A 22511-nucleotide genomic window follows, 5' to 3' on the forward strand; every position below is an offset into this window, starting at 1 on the left:
TAATGAAGTAGTCCACGTGCAAATGCAGGAAGATCTGGACAATATACAGACTTGGGCTGACAAGTGGCAAGTAACATACAATTACCACACAATTGCCAGGCAATGACCAAGAGAAAACCTAAACCGCCTCTTGACATTTAATGATATTACCATCACTGAATCCCCACGCTCAACATCCTGGGAAATACCATTGACCACAAACTGAACTGGTCTGGTCACATAAATGCTGTGGCTCCAAGGGCAGGTCAGAGACATGCAATCTGCAAGGAATAGCTGCCTGAATCCCCAAAGCCTGTCCACCCTCGACAAGGAACAAGTCAGGAGCATGATGGAATAATTGCTTGGATGAGATGATCTCAAAAAAGACTCAGGATGCTCAACACCATCCAGGACGAAGCAGGCTGCTTGATTGGCACCCTATCCACAAGCATTCACTTCCTCCACCACCGATGTACCATAGCATAAGTGTGTACCATCTACAAGATGCACTGCAGGAACTCAACAACCTTCTTTCGGCAGCACCTTCCAAAGCCACGACCATTACCATATAAAAGGAGAAAGGAAGCAGGATATCTGGGATCACCACCACTTGGAAGTTCCCCTCCAAGTCACTCACCATTCTGACCTGAAAATATATTGTGGCTGCTTTGCTCTTACTGCGTCAAAACCCTGAAACACCCTCCATAACAGCACTGTGGATGTAACTACACCATATGCAGTAGTTCAAGACAGCTCACCACCACCTTGTCACGGGAAATTAGCAAAATGGGCAACGAATGCTGGCCTAGGCAGCGAAGCCCACATCCCTTGAATAAAAAACACACACCGGTGATCAAGAATAAGGGTACATGCAGATACATTACCCTTGCATCTACAGGGACTGTAAAAGATTTATTTGGGAATACCCTGATGTCACCCAGTCCAACGTACTAATATGACACCCTGGCCCCAAATTGTAGCAACCAATGTCCAGGTATTGTCCGAATTATTTCTTCAAGGTAAAAGAAAGTTGCAAGTTGGACCCGACAGGAGTATATTTAAAGGACCAGGCGTCCTGATTACAGGAAAGGTAATTTTTTGGAATATTTTCTGTTACGATACCTTGAAGCATTCTATGGTGTTTTTGAAGGGATTTTGGTGAGTTCCTGGATTTGGCAGAGCATGTTGCTGCATTCTTACAGACAAAACTCTCGTTGGCCTGATCATACAAGTACTGCAGTGTTGGCAGCACCTCTGAGGCTGTTGGACAACAGGAATATGGCACAGAGCAAGCTCCTGACAGACCTGCCAATTCAGCCAGAACCCTGGTGTACATGTCAATGTAACATTGGCAGCATGATCTGACTTCTCTGCAGTAACACTTGTATACCATCTCACCTCCACACATGAACATACAAACATATGAATCAGGAGCAGGAGTAGATCACGTGGCCCCTCAAGCATCTTCCGCCATTCAGTAAGACCATGGCTGATCTGAATGTAACGTCAACCCCACGTTCCTATCTACTCCCAATAACCTTTCAACCCCATGTTATCAAGAATCTATCTCGCTCTGCCTTAAAATATTCAAAGACTCTGTTTCCACTGCATTTTGAGGAAAGATTTCCAAAGACTCACAGCCCTATGAGAAGACAACTTCTCCTCATCTTTGTCTTAAATGAGAAACTTCTTAAACCGTGTCTCTGAGTTCTAGATTCTCCCATAAGAGGAAATATCCTCTTCGCATCCGCCATGTCAAGACCCTTCAGGATCTTATATACTTCAATTAAGTCACTTCACTCCTGTGGATACAAGCCTAATATGTCCTCGTAAGACAACCCGCTCATTCCTGGTATGAGTCTAGTAAGGCTTCTCGAATGCATTGATATGTTTCCTTCAATAGGGAGACTAATACCACAATACTCCAGATGTGGTGCCACCAGTATCCTGTACAATTGAAGCAATCCCTCCATACTTTTGTTATACCAATGGCCACACTTTTTATTTGCAGGAAGTGAGACCAGTTAAAGAAGGAATTATTGAGTGACAGAACAAGTTCAGCAAGACGGAGGAGAGTAGTGGTAGTCCCCCAACTCCACACAGCCCAGCTTCCACCTCCATACTGAAATCCGTTAACAGGACTGCTGGGGTGATTGTTCCTTTAAGGGTAATCAAGCAGAAAAGGGTCACCTTGCTTGTGGGATCAATTGACAGACGTCTATTGTCATGATATGCAAGCATGCAGCTAATGAACACATAGAATAGGACATGCCAATGAGCAGTCAGGACACTCAGGGGTGGTATCTCACTATAAAAGGGATGAGGCACTCACACCCCGCCTCTTTCCACAGACCAACATCTACAGAGTGAGACAGGGGACGAGATTCTCCCATCGGGAGACTAAGGGCGAAATTCTCCCAAAGGGAGACTGAGTGCCGACGCCGGGGTGAAACCCGTAGGGCGCGATTCTCCCAGACAGGGAGAAATCGTAAGGCTGGCATCAAAACCGGGCGGGTTTGACGCCAGCCTCCCCCTCCCCGACCGGGAACCGATTCTGGTACCCGGTCGGGGCTAGTATGCCGCGGCCGTGAACTCCGGCATCGCGGGCTTAACGAATTTCGTTAAGCCCGCTTGCCAGAGTTTGCGCCGGCTGACGCGTCACATGACGTCAGCCGCGCATGCGCGGATTGGAAGACTCCAGCCTGCGCATGCGCGGGCCGGGATGCCCCTCAGCCGCCCCGCGAAGTGATACAGCGGGGCGGCGGAAGGACAAAGAGTGTGCGGGAATCGGACCCGCTGCCCGAGATCGGTGCCCACCGATCGCGGGCCCATGGCACCCTTGGCACGGCCGTGGTACTGCCGTGCCAATCGGTGCCGTGGTTTTCAAAATCGGGTCTTTACGGCCGTTTTTACGAACGGCCAGACCAGGTGTGTTTGCCGTTCGTAAAAACAGCCGTAAAGGGCTTGGACTTCGGCCCATCGGCAAGCTGAGAATCGCTGCTGGCCGTAAAAAAACGGCGGCAGCGATTCGTGTCGGGCGTGGGGGGGGGGGGGGGGAGAATAGCGGGAGGGCGTCAGACTAGCGTGGCCGTAAAAATTTACAAACCCCGCTATTCTCCGCACCGTCGTGAGTGCGGAGAATTGCGGCCGTAGTGTTTCACTCCGGCGTCGGAGGCCGCTCCTCGCCCCCTATTCTCCCCCCCGGGGGGCTAGGAGCGGCGTTGCGGGAAACACGGCCGCCGGGCCTTGATGCTTGCGTCAAAGCGGCGCGTCGATAATGACGCGGCCGGCGGTGCCTAAGTGACGTCAGCCGCGCATGCGCAGGTTGGCCGGCTCCAACCCGCGCATGCACGGTTGCCGTCTTCCCCTCCGCTGCCCCCGCAAGACATGGCGGCTTGATCTTGCGGGGCGGCGGAGGGAAAAGAGGCGCCGATCGCGGGCCAGTCACCTCATGAGCACGCCCGTGGTGCTCGATCCTCCCTCCGCCCCCCACAGGCCTCACACTTACCTGTCGCGCGCTGTTCACGACGGCAGCGACCAGGTGTGGTTGCCGCCGGTGTGAACCGGTCGGGTTTGTTAGGCCGCTCGGCCCATCCGGGCTGGAGAATCGCCGGTCGCCGTGAAAAAGCGGCGCCAGGCCTTGGCGCCACGTAAATTACGCGGCCGGCACCGTGTAAATGACATCACCCGCGCTTGCGCAGGTTAGCCGGTGCCAACCCGCGCATGCGCGGTTGCCGTCCTCCCCGCAGGCGCCCCGCACGAAATGTCGGAGTGATCTTGAGGGGTGGCGGAGGAAAGGAGTGCCTCCTTCAGAGAGGCCAGCCCGCCGATCGGTGGGTACCGATCGCGAGCCAGACCCCTTTTGAGTACCCCCCGGTGCTGGATACCCCCTCCCCACAGGCTGCCCCCCCCCCCAGCGTTCCCGCGCTGTTCACGCCGGCAGCGACCAGGTGTGGTCGGCGCCGGCGGGAACACGTCGTATTGGGCAGGGCGCTCGCCCGTTACAAACGGCGAGCGGCGATTCTCCGAGCGGCCAGCCGTAAATCTCGCCGCGCCGGTTTGGGGGGGTTGGAGAATCGAGTGCGGGTGCCGGGGCGGTGTGGTGGGACTCACCCGGCGCCCCTGCGATTCTCCCACCCGGCGTGGGGGGGGTGAGAATTGCGCCCAGGGTGTGTCCTCAGCATCCCGCACCAGCATGTGGCTTAGAGCAGACTGGTTCAGTTAGACTGAGTTATTACATTTAGATTAGCAGAGTCAAACTCATTGAGTACTGTGCTAATAGTTCAATAAAACACATTGAACTCACTTCAAAGTCTGGAGCACCTTTTACTCAAAATGGCATCAAGTGGCAGCTTGTGTTATTCCAAAATACATCACACAACATCTATAATAATCTTTTTAGTGTCACAAATAGGCTTTACATTAACACTGCAATGAAGTTACTGGGAAAAAGCCCCTCGTTGCCACACTCTGGCGCCTGTTCGAGTACATTGAGGAAGAAATCAGAATGTCCAATTCACCTAACAGCACAAGTTTTGGGACATATGGGAGGAAACTGGAGCACCCGGAGGAAACCCGCGCAGACACGAGGAGAACGTGCAAACTCCGCACTGACAGCGACCTAAACCGGGAATCTAAATTGGGACCTGGCGCTTTGAGGACAGAGGTGGGTTGGGGCTCATTTAGCGAGGCTAGAGGGAGGGTTAAAGGGGAGGAATGAACTTTAAGGGAAGGAGGGAGGGAGCATTTGATGGGTTCAGGGGGCCTGAAAAGGGGGATCCGGAGAACAACCAATGCATCCCTGCGGGAGGTAAAATAACAACAGGGGTGGGATGAGGCCCTAAAGTGGCCTCTTAAGGGCCTCGATAAGCCTAAGGGTGACAAGCTGCCGGAAACTCCCCCCCCGCCCTGTAAAATTTCAGGCAGGTCGAGAAGGCCAACCACTGGATTTCATATGCTGTCCACTGCCCAACAACGTTCAATGGGCGGGATTCTCCCAGCCCCGCGCTGGGCTGGAGAATCCCCGCAACTGCACCACGCCACCCCGATGCTGGCACGCAATTCTCCGCTGCGCGCAGAGTCGGCGCCAGCGGGTTTGGCGCGTCATACAGTTCACGCCGGGATGGGAGGCTGGGGCGGTGTGAACCACTCCAGTGCTGTGCTGATCCTCTGTAGGGGCCAGAATCGGTATTCCCAGAGGCCCGTTCACGCCGTTGTGAAACGCGACAGCGTGGACACTCTGCCGCCGATTGAGGGAATCCCGTCCAACAACTTTGGAAAAGAGGCATGTAAGGAGCTAGCTGCAACAGTGTGGCTGATGAACCATTCTTATTCATAAATTCTTTTTGTGTTTACTCATGGAGTCTCTGAAAGTGATCTTTACAACTGCCCTGGTAGACCCATCGTATCAGCCTGTTCCTGCCCCATAGAACTCATTTTTTCATTTCTTGACTCCATCCTCTCTCCCTTTGTCCAGCCACTTGCCTCTTACATTTGTGAGTCCTCTCATGCCCAACACCTTTTCAACAATTTCCAGTTCCGTGGCACTAACTGCCTCCTCTTTACTATGGATGTTCAATCCCTCTACACTTCCATCCTAACTAGTGTAGTGATATACATCACTGTATATACACCAGGGGTGAATGTAAATTCACTACAACTAAGTAACCACTAGAGGGAGCACCAGAGATGTCATTACATGCAGACATGCATTAGAACAGGACACAACCAATGGGCAATCAGGACACCCAGAGGTGGCATTACCACAAGGGGGAACTTCACGACCCATATAAAAAGGACAAGGCACACAGGCTCAGCCTCTTCCACTGGCAGAAACCTAGAGAGCAGGACAGGGTTGATTATCAGCAACATCACACCCTAGCACATTGTCGAGAGCAAGCTTGTATAGTTAGAAGAATAGACGAGTTACTAGAGGCAAGATTAGTAGAGTGTCAAACTCATTTAAGAGCATTGTTAATCGTTCAATAAATGCGTTAAACTTATCTCTGAGTCTGGAGCATCTTTCAGCAGAGCAGAGGGAATTGAAAGCCACGTGAAATTGTGGCTTTCAAAGGGGAATGCAATAAGCACCTGAAGGGCGACTGGGAAAGGGGCAGGGGCAGGGATGTGTGATGAGCCAAATTGCTCTTACAGAGAGCCAGCATACTCCCTGGTTCACTATCCATGCCTATTAAGGCAAATTACTCCATACACTAATCATTTCCATCCACTTAGACTTTGTGGTAGTATGACTAGGGGTATTACGGTACCTGGAAGTGTGAGCTGCCATTGGTGCAGAGGACTCGCTGCCCATTGGCCCAGGTATGTCATGTGCCTCTCAGCCGATTGCCTGAGAGGCAGGTAGCTCCGCCTACGAGGCGGGGTATAAGAGCCCGTGTACCCCGGTAGTCTGCCATTCTTCTGTACGTCTGCTGCCGGGTCCACTTCTTGTGTATTAAAGCCTATCGTTCGGACTTTATCTATGTTTCGTGTCCATTGATAGTGCATCAATTTAATACACAAGATTTTAAAGGATGGAGCTTCGCATCAAGCCGGAGTGTCTTCTACTCAGCCCGCACGCAGCAAATGCAACAGCAGCATTTAAGCAGTGGCTGGCTTGCTTCAATAGCTACTTGAGCACAGCCGAAAAATCGCCCGATGAGGGAAAAGAAATTGCACATCCTCCACTCGTGCGTCGGCACCGCCGTGTACATGCTCATAGAGGACACGACAGACTACGACGCGGCCATGGACTTACTTAAAGGATATTTCATACGGCCGGTGAACCAAGTCTACGCTCGGCACTTACTGGCCACGAGGCAGAAACTACCTGGTGAGTCTCTGGACGAATTTTATCGTGCCCTCCTCGTGCTGGGGAGGAACTGCGGCTGCCCACAGGTTTCTGCTGCCGAGCAAACCAAACTTTTGATCAGAGACGCTTTCGTTGTAGGTATGCAGTCCTCGCAGATCCGCCAAAGACTTTTAGAGAGAGAGAGACTTTAAGCCTCACGGAGGCACGGGCCATCGCCTCCTCCCTAGACGTTGCAAATCGTAATGCCCGCACGTACGCCCCCGACCGCGCGGCAGCCCTCTGGGAGCGTGGAACGCGACCTCCCTCACCCCCACGGACTTGGACCCCCCCCAGGCCTGCGCCGCAGGGCGCCCCGATAAACCCACGGCGCCCCGCTGCTATTTTTGCAGCCAGACAAAGCACCCCCGCCAGCGCTGCACAGCCCGCTCCGCAACCTGTAAGGGCTGCGGCAAGAAGGGCCACTTTGTGGCCGTCTGCCAATCGAAAGCGGTCACTGCGGTCCTGAGCAGCAACCGCGGGTCCTCCCCCCCTCCGCTCTCCTCAGGGGCCCCGTGCAGCCCGCGGACCTCGCTGCCCCCACCCCCACCACCACGTGTGATCCCCGGGCGCCACCATTTTGGGCCCCCGCCTCCACGTGCGATCCCCGGGTGCCGCCATTTTGTCCACCCCCCACCATGTGCGGCCGACGGGTGCCGCCATCTTGGATCAGCACCGAGGACCCCGCAGGTGACTACTCTCTGCCTGATGACGACTCGGAGTTTCTGTCACGACTCGCCTCAGTCACATTGGACCAGTCGCGGCCTCGTACTCTATCCACGGCAACCACGAAGATCCTCCTCAACGGCCACAAGACAAGCTGCCTGCTGGACTCCAGGAGCATAGAGAGTTTTGTCCACCCCGCCACGGTAAGACGCTGCGCCCTTCCTGTTTACTCAGTCAAACAAAAAATCGCTCTGGCCTCCGGTTCGCACTCGGTCCAGATCACAGGGTGCTGTATAGCGGACTTCACGGTCCAGGGGAGGGAGTTTAAAAATTACAGGCTCTTCGTCCTTCCTCACCTCTGCGCAGCAGCACTCCTGGGGTTAGATTTCCAGTGCAACCTCTAGAGCTTAACATTCAAATTCGGCGGCCCTATGCCCCCCCCCTTACTGTCTGCAGCCTCGCGTCCCTCAAGGTTGATCCCCCGTCCTTGTTTGCAAACCTCACCCCAGATTGCAAACCCGTCGCCACCAGGACCAGACGGTACAGTGCCCAGGACCGGACCTTCATCAGGTCCGAAGTCAACGGCTTCTGAAGGAAGGGGTCCTCGAGGCCAGCAACAGCCCCTGGCGAGCACAAGTGCTGGTGGTAAAGACTGGGGAGAAAAAACAGATGGCCATAGACTACAGTCAGACCATCAACAGGTTTACGCAGCTGGACACCTATCCTCTCCCACGTATCTCCGACCTGGTCAACAGGATCGCGCAGTACAAGGTCTTCTCCACGGTGGACCTCAAGTCCGCCTACCATCAGCTCCCAATCTGCGCGAGTGACCGAATGTACACTGCGTTCGAAGCGGATGGGCGACTCTACCACTTTTTAAGGGTTCCCTTCGGTGTCACAAACGGGGTCTCAGTCTTCCAATGGGAGATGGACCGAATGGTCGACCAATACCGTTTACGGGCAACCTTCTCGTATCTCGATAATGTCACCATCTGCGGCCACGACCAACAGGACCATGACACCAACCTCCGAAAATTCCTCCGAACCGCAAAACTCCTTAATCTGACCTATAACAAGGACAAATGCGCGTTTAGCACTGACCGTCTAGCCATCCTCGGCTACGTAGCGTGTAACGGAGTGATAGGCCCCGACCCTGAACGCATGCGCCCCCTGTTGGAGCTTCCCCTCCCCCACTCCCTCAAAGCCCTCAAGCGCTGTTTGGGTTTCTTTTCATATTACGCCCAATGGGTCCCCAATTACGCCGACAAAGCCCGCCCACTCATCCAATCAGCCACTTTTCTCCTGTCGATGGAGGCCCGCCAGGCCTTTAACCGCATCAAAGCAGATATTGCAAAGGCCACGATGCGAGCTATCGATGAGTCCCTCCCCTTCCAAGTCGAGAGCGACGCGTCTGATGTAGCTCTGGCAGCCACCCTGAATCAAGCAGGCAGACCCGTGGCCTTCTTCTCCCATACCCTCCACGCTTCTGAAATCCGCCACTCCTCGGTCGAGAAGGAAGCACAGGCCATAGTCGAAGCTGTGCAACATTGGAGGCACTATCTGGCTGGCAGGAGGTTCACCCTCCTCACAGACCAACGGTCAGTGGCCTTCATGTTCGACAACGCACAAAGGGGCAAGATAAAGAACGACAAGATCTTGCAGTGGAGGATAGAACTGTCCACCGACAACTACGACATCTTGTATCATCCTGGGAAGCTAAACGAGCCTCCCAATGCCCTGTCCCGTGGCACGCACAAGTGGACCGCCTCCGAACCCTCCACGTGGACCTCTGCCACACGGGGGTCACCCGCTTTTTCCACTTTATAAAGACCCGCAACCTGCCCTACTCCATCGAGGAGGTCAGGACAGTCACCAGAAACTGCCACATCTGCGCGGAGTGCAAGCCGCACTTTTACCGCCCCGAACAAGCGCATCTGAAAAAGGCTTCCCGCCCCTTTGAACGTCTCAGCATGGACTTCAAAGGTCCCCTCCCCTTCAACAACCGCAACACGTACTTCCTCAACGTGATTGACGAGTACTCCCGTTTCCCTTTCACCATCCCCTGCCCTGACATGACCACAACCACCACTATTAAAGCCCTCCACACCATTTTCTCCCTGTTCGGATTCCCTGCTCACATTCATAGCGATCGGGTGTCCTCCTTTATGAGTGACAAGCTGTGTCAATTCCTGCTCAGCAGGGGCATCGCCTCCAGCAGGACGACCAGTTACAACCCCCGGGGTAACGGACAGGTTGAGAGGGAGAACGGTACGGTCTGGAAGGCCGTCCTGCTGGCCCTGCGGTCCAGAAATCTCCCAGTCTCCCACTGGCAAGAGATCCTCCCAGACGCCCTCCATTCTATCTGGTCACTTCTCTGCACCGCCACTAACCAAACGCCTCACGAACGCCTTCTTGTTTTTCCCAGCAAGTCTTCCTCAGGGGTAGACCTGGCTGGCTACCCCTGGGCCCGTCCTGCTCTGGAAACACGTGCAGGTGCACAAGTCGGACCCGTTGGTCGAAAGAGTGCAGCTACTCCACGCAAACCCGCAATACGCGTATGTGGAGTATCCCGACGGCCGACAGGACACGGTCTCCCTTCGGGACCTGGCACCCGCCAGATCCCGGCCACCCTCCCCCGGTGCCATCACCCCCTAACTCCCCCCCCCCCCCCCTCCCCCAACCCCAACTGCCCCCGGCAGGCGCCCCCTCCCCGGCCCCACCGACACCTACACACACGCTGCCCAGCGGACAGGACGACCCTCCCCCGGCCGGGCCCCCGCTAGCTCTGACTAGGGGTACGGATGTAAGAACAGGATCATCGCTCCCGGAGTCATGGACGACCACCGCTCCAACGTTGCCGGCACAGCTACACAGGTCACACACGATATCCAAGGCACCCGATCGGCTGATCGAATCCATATAACCTGCTGATGCACTCTTGTTTTTTGCCTGTTCTCCATTTTATTTCCCCTCCCATTTTCCCAAACTGTACATAGTTCCTGTTCTGTATTTTGTACATAGTTGCGGGCCAGTGGGCAGCCATCATTGCAATGATACGACCTTACATCTCTAGTCATACTACCAGTCTCTCACATACTCACGGGACACGCATCCCCCCTCCATGTCTGCGTTCCCCGTACCCCCCCCCCCGTTCCTTTCTCAACAGGGGTGAATGTGGTAGTATGACTAGGGGTATTACGGTACCTGGAAGTGTGAGCTGCCATTGGTGCAGAGGACTCGCTGCCCATTGGCCCAGGTATGTCATGTGCCTCTCAGCCAATTGGCTGAGAGGTTGGTAGCTCCGCCTACGAGGTGGGGTATAAGAACACATGTACCCCGGCAGTCTGCCATTCTTCTGTACGTCTGCTGCCTGGTCCACTTCTTGTGTATTAAAGCCTATCGTTCGGACTTTATCTACGTTTCGTGTCCATTGATTGTGCATCAGACTTCAATCCTTTTTGTCCTTGGTGATAGGATCTATTGACCAGATACAGCAACCGATACCCACTGCTGACCTAGTAATATAGATTGACAGCAGTCTAATATAAAAGCAAAATACTGTGGATCCTGGAAATGTGAAATAAAAACAGAAAATGCTGCAAAAATGCAGTAGGTCTGGCAGCATCTGTGGTGGCAGCAACAGAGTTAATGTTTTAAATTCAATGTGGTTCTAGTTTGTTACCTCTGATGATAGTCTAAGTCTCCCTTGATGGTTTGAGGAATGTAAGGACCTCCCTCATTAGAATGCATCACTTGCTTCCACTTCCTCGGGGAATGAATACAGCCTGTTTTACTTTTTCAATCGTTGCGTTAAAATAACAAGCTTCTATCTTGAGGCCAGAAGCCTATCAAAAAGTTCCGCTGAAGCAGAAAGGGCTGTAAGGAATTGTGTACTGTAGCCACCTGGGGTGGCCACGTCCTGATTACAAAATGGACACTTTGCAAAGAATGCAGGGAAAATGGACAATGCTGAGAAAGCAAGCAGGTGCATGGTTTGTCTGTTGATTGGAGCTGTAGCTCCCAGACAAGACTGATACTGCAAAGCCATTACCATACTAATGAGCCATCTCCGGGGACAAAAGAGTAACATTTTGGTAAACGATACTAAAGCAGACACCCCGGCACCAGAGGAGACTAGAACAAAGCAGGCCAACAGCCACCTAGGACCCGCCCAGCAATCAGGGCACCCACCCCTTTTATTGGAGGAAATCGATACCAATGATCAAGATACGGTCCAATTAATTGAGACCAAGTTCAAGGCCCGCCCAAAAGCGCACGAAGCCCCCTTTGGGTATAAGAAGAAGACCCCAAGAAAGAATCGCTCTCTTGGCCTTGGCTCTCAGCGAGGAGAGACCTACCTAGCAGCTGCACCAGAACAAGTAAGTCCAAAGTCAACGCACACTACGAGACAGACGTTCCTAGCTACTATTCCGTACCAGCTCAACCCCAGCAGCCTCAGAACCGGACAACGGCCATTGTACCTCTGACTGAGTGGGCGCCCGAAGCTAAGTATAGGCTTTAGTAGTAGTGATAGTTTAGTTGGTAGAGTTTGTGCATGAGTATATTTGACTGTGTGTGTAATTAAATAAGCATTGATTTCGAACTTACTAACTGGTGTATTGAGTCTTTGATCAGTATTCGGTTTTGAACCTTGTGGCGGTATCGAAAGATACCTGGCGACTCTTGAGCAAACGTAATTAGAATTAAGGAAGGCGACCATATTAACCGCCATAAACAGAGCCAATTAAAGAGAGAACACAATGAGCAACAATACCAAGGTTAAAGGTAGGTGGTCATTGCGGATATATGGGGTAGATCTTGACTTAATAATAATAATCTTTATTGTCACAAGTAGGCTTACATTAACATTGCAATGAAGTTACTGTGAAAAGCCCCTAGTCACCACATCCCGGCGCCTGTTCGGGTACATGGAGGGAGAATTCAGAAGGTCCAAATGACCTAACAGCACGTCTTTCGGGACTTGTGGGAGGAAACCGGAGCACCCGAAGGAAACCCACGCAGACACAGGGAGAACGTGCAGACTCCACACGGCCAGTGGCCCAAGCCGGGAATCAAACCTGCGTGGAGAAGCAACAGTGCTAACGACTATGCTACCGTGCCGCCCTTTGAGCAGTTGTGTAAAATGGGTGTAGAGATTTGGAAATCTGCATTACATCTCTGCCATTATTATGGCAATCCATACTCAATGTAAAAGTCAGGCAGTTCTGTGAATATCACTATAACTTATTCCTCCACAGATATATCCGGAATCTATTTTCAAGATGTCAGGTGAACTCCATGTTAACTATTCCCTCTGATCTTCAAATGGAATATTGTTATATGCCATTTGAAGGGTAGTAAGCGTTAACTATTTATTTTTTCAGTTCTAATGCAGCATTAGCTGAGGGAAACCTCAGGGGTGGGGCGGCACATGAAATCACAATCTCAGGACACATGGGTCAAATTGCTACCAACTGAGCCAAACTGATGCTCATTTAAAAACCTGACTTATAGCTGCTTTGTTTATTTCTTATGCCACTGCTGTAAAAATCAACAACTAAAAATGTCCCAAATAACTCTGGCACTTCCTCCAAGGGTGGCAGCAAATTAGGATTGATACGGAGAAGCACAATGGTATTCTAAAGCTTTTAGCTTGCTTAGACATGCCTGAGTTAACGTGCCACATCTGCAAAGGGGCAGCCAGTTGTTGTACGGTGTGAACACATTTATATAATCCTTTTACACATGAGGTGTCTGTTAGACTAACCAACGTTAGGACATACAATCCCTAGTGGACCTAGTTAGCACGCCAGCTGCATGACCAATGACTGCACAGTCATTATCCTGTTATAGACACTTTGCCTTGCAGTTTTAGAGACTTGAGTTGTCAAATGTAATTGTGTGGAATATGTGATATGCATACAATTCTCAGTGCCTGCACTTCCAGGGTTTTTATTGATTAAACTGCTGCAGTACTTTGGATCAGTGACCCTCAATTCATTGACATCGATTCTGTTTAAGTAAGAACAAGAAATGCTTGTATGAGTTGATTCACATTTTTCCCCCTCTCTTCTCATACCACATATATCAACAGTGTTCTGACAAACACAGAGGAGCTCTTACCAATGGCATTCACTATAGGATGTCTCTTCTCGTTATCTTTCAGCACATGGCATTACCTTATTCAGTTCTTCCTGAGAACAGTTTCAAAGTGGCGAATGAAGGAACAGCAAAGTTCATCCATCTTTCTTGTTGATAAATCGTGATTGACATCCTTATTTTGTTTGATTTTTGCCTTTCACTGTTTGTGTTGCCACAAAGAAATAATCAAGCTGAGTCCTTAGTGGAGGACCAAAAATTCCCCCTGAATGATGTGTTTCAGAAAAAAATGGAGAGGACAGGGGCTTGACCCAGCATTAGGTGTCACCTAAAGTAGTTCTGACTTGAGCCAAGCCCATTGAGGGTTGGTTTAGCACACTGGGCTAAATCGCTGGCTTTTAAAGCAGGCCAGCAGCACGGTTCGATTCCCGTACCAGCCTCCCTGGACAGGCGCCAGAATGTGGCGACTAGGGGCTTTTCACAGTAACTTCATTGAAGCCTACTCATGACAATAAGCAATTTTCATTTTCATTAAACCATCACCCCTGTGCTCGTTCAGTTACATTGGGTACCAGTCAAGCATGCCTCAATTTTTCAACCTTGATTTCAATCTTCCTCACCCCTCCTATCTTTGTAATCTTCTCCAGGACGACAACCCTTTGAGATATCTGACCTCATCTAGTTCTGACCGCCTGAACATCTCGGATTTTAAATGCTTGACTATTAGCGACTGTGCCTTCAGTTGCTGTGATCCAAAGCTCTGGAATTCTCTCCCGAAAACTCTCTGTCGCTTTGCCACTCTTTTCTCCTTTGAGATGTTCCTTAAAGTCTACCTTTTCAGCCAAGTAGCGTCACATGTTGCTTTATAACGTTTCTGTAAAATGCCTTGGGATATTTTATTACATCAAAGGTATTCTGTAAATACAAGTGGTTGTTGGAGCTTTTCATGAAACTATGAAGCTCACTGCAAGTATTTTAGAGGAGACCCGAGGATCAAATTCAAGACTTTTCCAAGCCAACATCTTTGGACACATGTTGCAGTTGTGCAGATCATCTCGCAACCATAGTTGGAGCATTAACAAATTCATTCCCTAAAGGCTATTGACTTCACAGCGAACGTGTTTGGCAGAATGCTTTTGGTACGTAGAGCATGAGAAGAGTGGGAGGAAAACATGCAAACCATTTTGTACTCTGATTCTTACTTGCACTTATGCAGTTAAATCATATGGAAGTAACTTCACCTGCAAGATCCCTTTCAAGAGGGGCTGGTTTAGCACACTGGGCTAAATCGCTGGCTTTTAAAACAGACCATGGCAGGCCAGCAGCACGGTTCAATTCCCGTACCAGCCTCCCGGAACAGGTGCCGGAATGTGGCGACTAGGGGCTTTTCACAGTAACTTCATTTGAAGCCTACTTGTCACAAGAAGCGATTTTCATTTCATTTCATTTCAAGTCACATACCACCCTGACTTGGAACTATATCACTCCTTCACTGGCACCAGGTCACTCCATTCTTAACAGCACTGTGGGGCTACCTAGACCAGATGGACTGCAGCAGCGATAGTTAAATGTAGCAGCTCCTTTTGCAGGCTGATTTCTCAACAATTTAATGGAATATTTAACTGTTTCTATGGTTCCTGGTCTTTTCATGATATGCAAGTAAATAAATTATTCAAATTCAGTTGAGCTAACAAAAAAGGAAATTTGGAAGAGATGAGAGCCAAATTGCAGTTGGCTGAAAAAAATGGATTTGGTCTGTGCCGAGCAGAGGCAGTCGGTTAAACACAAGTCTAACAACTCTTCTCTATTCATTCCACGTCACATGTATGTTTACATTCTCACAGACATCTGTTCATCTCGTGAGAGCAGCGTAGAAAACCAATTCCCCATTTGTAATGCCGACAGCTCTTCACAATGGGAAATGTCTATTCTGTATAAAAGCACAAGATCGTCCCCATGTCATGGACGGGGTTATCCGACACGCCCCCCCAGGGATTTGGCTGGGGCGGGAATCGCTGGCAGGGGCCCCTCGCCGATTCTCCGGCCCGTGATGGGCCGAGTGGCCGCCCATTTTCGGTGGGTCCCACCGACGTATGTTACGAAAGGTACTTACCGGCGGGGCCTGGCTCCGCGGGCGGCCTCCGGGGTCCTCGGGGGGGGGGGGGGGGGGGCGCGAGGGGATCTGGCCCTGGAGGGTGCCCCCAAGGTGGCCTGGCCCGCGATCAGAGCCCACCAATTGGCGAGCGGGCCTGTGCTGTGTGGGCACTCTAATCCTCCGCGTCGGCCAGTGTAACAGTCCGTGATGGCTGGCGTGGAGATGAACCCCCTCCCCCCCCGCCAATGCGCTAGGATGACGCCACCACACGCTGGCGCTCCCACGCATGCGTCAACTTGAGCCGGTCGGTGGAGGCCCTTCGGCGCTGGTTGGCGTGGCGCCAAGCCCCTTCCGCGCCGACCGGTGTGGCGCAAACCACTCTGGCGCCGGCCTAGCCCCTGAAGGTGCGGAGGATTCCGCACCTTCGGGGCAGCCCGACGCCGGAGTGGTTCACGCCACTCATTCGCACTGGAGTTGCCCGCTCCATGTGTTTCTTGGCGATAGACTGTCCATTGATGGTGGAATTCTCTACTCCCATTCCTTTTTAGTGCGATTTCTCATTGAAGCCACCCCACGCCATAGGAAACCGTGGGCCGGGTGCGCTGACGGCGCATACAAGGAATCCCGATGGCGAGCGATTTTTCCCCACCTCAATTCTTCTCTACACACACAGGACCCAAAATTCCAAATGGCCATTCTGGCCCAATGTTGCATTGCTGAGCCAAGCCGCCTGGCTCTTCAGCACAATCCCCACTGTGATTCATCAGTTCAGCGCATTCACATCCAATAGCATTTGATGAGCACAACATGACAGGTCTGGGCTGAGGGCACATTTGGAAATTCTCAACTGCACCCTTTAAAAATCCTTGAATGGCTGAAGATTGTCGGGGGCAGGCAGAGCTAAGGGATAATTCCACCCCCCCCCCCACCCCCCTCCCCCCCCCCCCCCCTCCCCCCCTCCCCCGGCCTTTACTCACCTCTCGGCTGACTACAACAAGATGGGCAGAATCTTCACTTTTCTCTTCTAAATGCTGGCTCAGGCGAGAATAGTGGCATGCAGCTCGGTGGCTGCACAGCCAACTTTACTCCCGCACTGGCCATCACACTGACAGAGCTGGGCCAGGGAAAGCCGACAATGGTGGGATTCCATTTTGAAATGGTGTTTAAAAAAAGAGGAAGAGGAATTCTCCTCCAACGCATATGGAGACCGCACCCCTCGCAAACATGGGAACCCCCCATCACAGGAACCCCTCCCCCCATGTACACAGTGAACCCCCCATACACATGGGAAACAACTCCCATACAGATGGGGAACCATGCCCCCATAAACATGGGAAACAATCCCATACACATGGGAAATCCCTGCCATACACATGGGGAATCCCTGCCATACACATGGGGAATCCCTGCCATACACATGGGGAAACCCCACCATACACATGGGGAATCCCTGCCATACACATGGGGAATCCCTGCCATACACATGGGGAATCCCTGCCATACACATGGGGAATCCCTGCCATACACATGGGGAATCCCTGCCATACACATGGGGAAACCCCACCATACACATGGGGAATCCCTGCCATACACATGGGGAACCACCCACAATACACATGGGGAATCCCCACCATACACATGGGGAACCACCCCCCATACACATGGGGAATCCCTGCCATACACATGGGGAATCCCTGCCATACACATGGGGAATCCCTGCCATACACATGGGGAATCCCTGCCATACACATGGGGAACCACCCCCCGCCCATACACATGGGGAACTACCCCCCCATACACATGGGGAACTACCCCCCCATACACATGGGGAACTACCCACCCCCATACACATGGGGAACTACCCCCCCCCCATACACATGGGGAACTACCCCCCCATACACATGGGGAACTACCCCCCATACACATGGGGAACCACCCCCCCATACACATGGGGAACTACCCCCCCCATACACATGGGGAACTACCCCCCCATACACATGGGGAACTACCCCCCCCATACACATGGGGAACTACCCCCCCATACACATGGGGAACTACCCCCCCATACACATGGGGAACTACCCCCCCATACACATGGAGAACTACCCCCCCATACACATGGGGAACTACCCCCCCCATAAACATGGGGAACTACCCCCCCCCATACACATGGGTAACTACCCCCCATACACATGGGGAACTACCCCCCCCATACACATGGGGAACTACCCCCCCATACACATGGGGGATCCCCGCCATACACATGGGGAACCACCCCCCCCATACACATGGGAAACTAACCCCCATACACATGGGGAACTACCCCCCCCCCCCATACACATGGGGAACTACCCCCCCCCCCCCATACACATGGGGAACTACCCCCCCCATACACATGGGGAACCACCCCCCATACACATGGGGAACTACCCCCCCATACACATGGGGAACTACCACCCCCATACACATGGGGAACTACCCCCCCATACACATGGGGAACTACCCCCCCCCCCATACACATGGGGAACTACCCCCCATACACATGGGGAACTACCCCTCCCCCCATACACATGGGGGAACAACCCCCCATACACATGGGGAAATACCCCCCCATACACATGGGGAACTACCCCCCCATACACATGGAGAACTACCCCCCCCATACACATGGGGAACTACCCCCCATACACATGGGGGATCCCCGCCATACACATGGGGAACTACCCCCCCCCCCATACACATGGGGAACTACCCCCCCATACACATGGGGAACTACCCCTCCCCCCATACACATGGGGGAACAACCCCCCATACACACGGGGAAATACCCCCCCATACACATGGGGAACTACCCCCCCATACACATGGGGAACTACCCCCCCATACACATGGAGAACTACCCCCCCCCCATACACATGGGGAACTACCCCCCATACACATGGGGGATCCCCGCCATACACATGGGGAACTACCCCCCCCCATACACATGGGGAACTACCCCCCCATACACATGGGGAACTACCCCCCCCATACACATGGGGAACTACCCCCCCATACACATGGGGAACTACCCCCCCATACACATGGGGAACTACCCCCCCCCCATACACATGGGGAACTACCCCCCCATACACATGGGGAACTACCCCCCCCCATACACATGGGGAACCAACCCCCATACACATGGAGCATCCCCGCCATACACATGGGGAACTACCCCCCCCATACACATGGGGAACTACCCCCAACCATACACATGGGGAACTAACCCCCATACACATGGGGAACTACCCCCTCATACACATGGGGAACTAACCCCCATACACATGGGGAACTACCCCCCCCCATACACATGGGGAACTACCCCCCCCATACACATGGGGAACTACCCCCCCATACACATGGGGGATCCCCGCCATACACATGGGAAACTACCCCCCCATACACATGGGGAACAGCTCCCCCACACATGGGGGACCCCCCCCATACACATGGTAACACCCCCCATACACATGGGGAACCCTCCCCATACACATGGGGAACAGCTCCCCCACACATGGGGAACCCCCCCATACACATGGTAACACCCCTCATACACATGGGGAACCCTCCCCATACACATGGGGAACAGCTCCCCCACACATGGGGAACCCCCCCATACACATGGTAACACCCCCCATACAAATGGGGAACCCTCCCCATACACATGCGGAACAGCTCCCCCACACATGGGGAACCCCCCCATACACATGGGGAAGAACACTCCCCATATGCATGCCGCTGACAGCCCACTTTAAACCTGGTGCCCAGGGTCGTATTTGTGATTCCCCCGGGGCACCCCTTTGGGTGCCCACTGGCCTCAGCCGACCCATCAGCTGTATGGGCGCTCCAGCACAACCTGTCCCATCTTTTCGACCTCGATCAGTGTGTGTAGGAATTGTGTTGTTTATGCGCAGATGCAGCGTGTCAGCCCTGTGAGTGTCCGCCATGGACACGGCGACTCCTGCACCGTTTTACATGGGAACCTATGGTGCTCCAAGCGGCGCCGGTGCTAGCCAATAGCGGAATCGGTGTGGCGCTAATTTTCCTGTTGTAGAAGTCCATGGATTCTCCGTTGTGGTCAACATTTAGTCGCAGAAATGGAGAATCCAGTCCATGATGTTTAAAGTACACGCGGCGTGCATCTCATTGACACTGTTTTCAATGTGATGGAGCGTCACGATTTGGCGTCAAATCATCACCTCCTGCGATTTTAGCGGAAGCTATTCTCCACCCGATCGCTCCGGCATCGGCTGAAGGAGAATCCCGTCCAGGATGTTCCAATGCGCGTACATAGGTTCATATTTAGTAACAATGGTGGGACCCTCCAGGAGTGTTTTGATAGGTCCCAGATCATTTCAATTATCAGTTTAAAGCTCCTTCCGATGTCAGCCAGAAGTGTCACAGCACAGGGACAGGAAAACGTCGGGTTAAGTAAGTTTAAAAAAGGAGAACAGAAACAATGGGCAGGATTCTCCCGTACCCGGCGGGGCGGGGGTTCCCGGCGGGACGGAGTGGCGTCGGGCCGCCCCAAAGGTGCGGAATCATCCACACCTTCAGGGGCTAGGCCGGCCCCGGAGTGGTTTGCGCCCCACCATCCGGTGTGGAAGGCCTTTGGCGTCGCGTCAGCTAGGGCCAAAGGGACTCCGCCGGCCGTCGCGGGTCAGCGCATGCGCGGGAGCGTCAGCAGCTGCTGACGTCATCCCCGCGCATGCGCGGGGGGGGGGGGGGTTCACCTTTGTGCCGGCCATCGCGGATGCTTACACGGCCAGTGCATAGGAAAAGAGTGCCCCCAAGGCACAGCTCCGCCCGTGGATCGGTAGGCCCCGATCGCGGGCCAGGCCACTGGGGGGGCACCCCCCAGGGCCAGATCACCCCGCGTCCCCCCCCCCAGGACCCTGGAGCCCGGACATGCCACCAGGTCACACCGGTAAGGGACCTCGTCCAATTTATCACGGGTCGGAGAATCGCCGGGGGAGGGGGCCGCTGCGAGCGGCCGCCGACTGGCGCGGCACAATTCTCGCCCCCGCCAAATCTCCTGCGCCGGAAAATTCGGCAGCCGGCGGGGGCGGGATTCACACCCCCCCCCCCCCCCCCCCCCCCCCGGCGATTCTCCGACCCGGCGGGGGGTCGGAGAATCCCGCCCAAGCTCTGAGCTAAATAAAGAGCTTCAGTTAGTCGGCTGACTCTGTAGTGTGGGCCACTAGGGCAAAATTACCCGTTTGGAGCAGTGGGATTCTGCTTGGTGCAGCAATAGATCTGAAAGAGTGTTCATGCTCTAGTGTTTTAGTGTACTTGGGAATCCAAGGATAAGGTATCTCGGAAGTTAAATTGAATCACTGCAAGGTAGACATTGTTAAATCTCTCCGAGTGGGATCAACATTTGGAGAGAAGTCCAAGGCAGGATCTTCAAAGATGGAGACTTGAAACCCTCATATGAAAGACGAGCATCTGGGTGTTCTATTGAGAAATCTATGGAATCTGATTTTATTATTTACTTTGTGTCATTTACATTGGAATGTGATGTGTCTGACCATAGTTTTCCCGTTAATTCACATGGACCTCGTGCTTACCCTGAATGTTAGATCTAAGATACAATTTGCAAATTGTTTTGTCTTTTTGAACTTGTATAGTAAAGTTTCTTTTTGTTTGTTCCAAAGACAGGCTTCAGGATTCTCAGTCAGCAACTCTTCACCGACAGTGCATCCACGCTCATGAGTTTCCCGACGACATGGGATGTCCACAATGGGAAAGCCCATTGGCCGGCTGTCAGATCGGGGGGCACGGGGGCTGCCGGCAGGGGTGCACTGTGCCGGAAAACAGGGCTGGCGGGATGGAGAATCCCACCCATGGAACATTGTGGCTTCATTAACTTAGTCTCGATTTTAAATTTTAAATCTCGACCATTATCTACTTTTTCTAAAATTTTAAATACCCAATTTATTTTATTTTTCCAATTAAAGGACAATTTAGTGTGGCCAATCTACCTACCTTGCACATCTTTGGGTTGTGGGGGCAAAACCCACGCAGACACAGGAAGAGACCATTATCTACTTTATAGGAAATCCTCAATGGGAACTCCGTTGAGTCTAACAAAAGTTGGGGACTCATCCGGGAATTAAAATCCATACCAAATATGAGAACTGATACTTGTTGAGCTTCAGGATTATAAGACTCCATTGAATGAAAAGCAGAAGGCTTTGTCAGTTGCTAAGACGTTTCTAGAGAGGAGAAGAGTTCTCACAGAGTGATTTGCAACAACTAACCAAGGATAGGTTAATTGTATTAGCAGGGAAGTTAGGTTTAGAATCTAGGATTGGAAATAGAAAGTCTATCCAAATAGCAATTGCATTCGGTTTCAGATGACGCAGCTTGAACATGAAAAGGAGAAAGAAATTAAGCGATTGAGATGGAAAAAGGAATAGAATTACAAAGAACAAAGAACAACAAAACATACAGGAGCAGGCCCTTTGGCACTCTAATCTGTGCCGACAATGCTGCCCGTCTAGCCTAAAATCTTCTACACTTCCAGGGTCCGTATCCCTCTATTATCCCTCTATGGGGCTGGTTTAGCACACTGGGCTAAATCACTGGCTTTTAAAGCAGACCAAGGCAGGCTAGCAGCACGGTTCAATTCCCGTACCAGCCTCCCCAAACAGGCGCCGGAATGTGGCGACTAGGGGCTTTTCGCAGTAACTTCATTGAAGCCTACACGTGACAATAAGTGATTTTCATTTCATTTTCATATTCCCATCCTATTCATGTATGTCAAAATGTCCCTTAAAT

This window comes from Scyliorhinus canicula, chromosome 10, assembly GCF_902713615.1.
Source record: "Scyliorhinus canicula chromosome 10, sScyCan1.1, whole genome shotgun sequence".
NCBI classification, from domain to species: domain Eukaryota; kingdom Metazoa; phylum Chordata; class Chondrichthyes; order Carcharhiniformes; family Scyliorhinidae; genus Scyliorhinus; species Scyliorhinus canicula.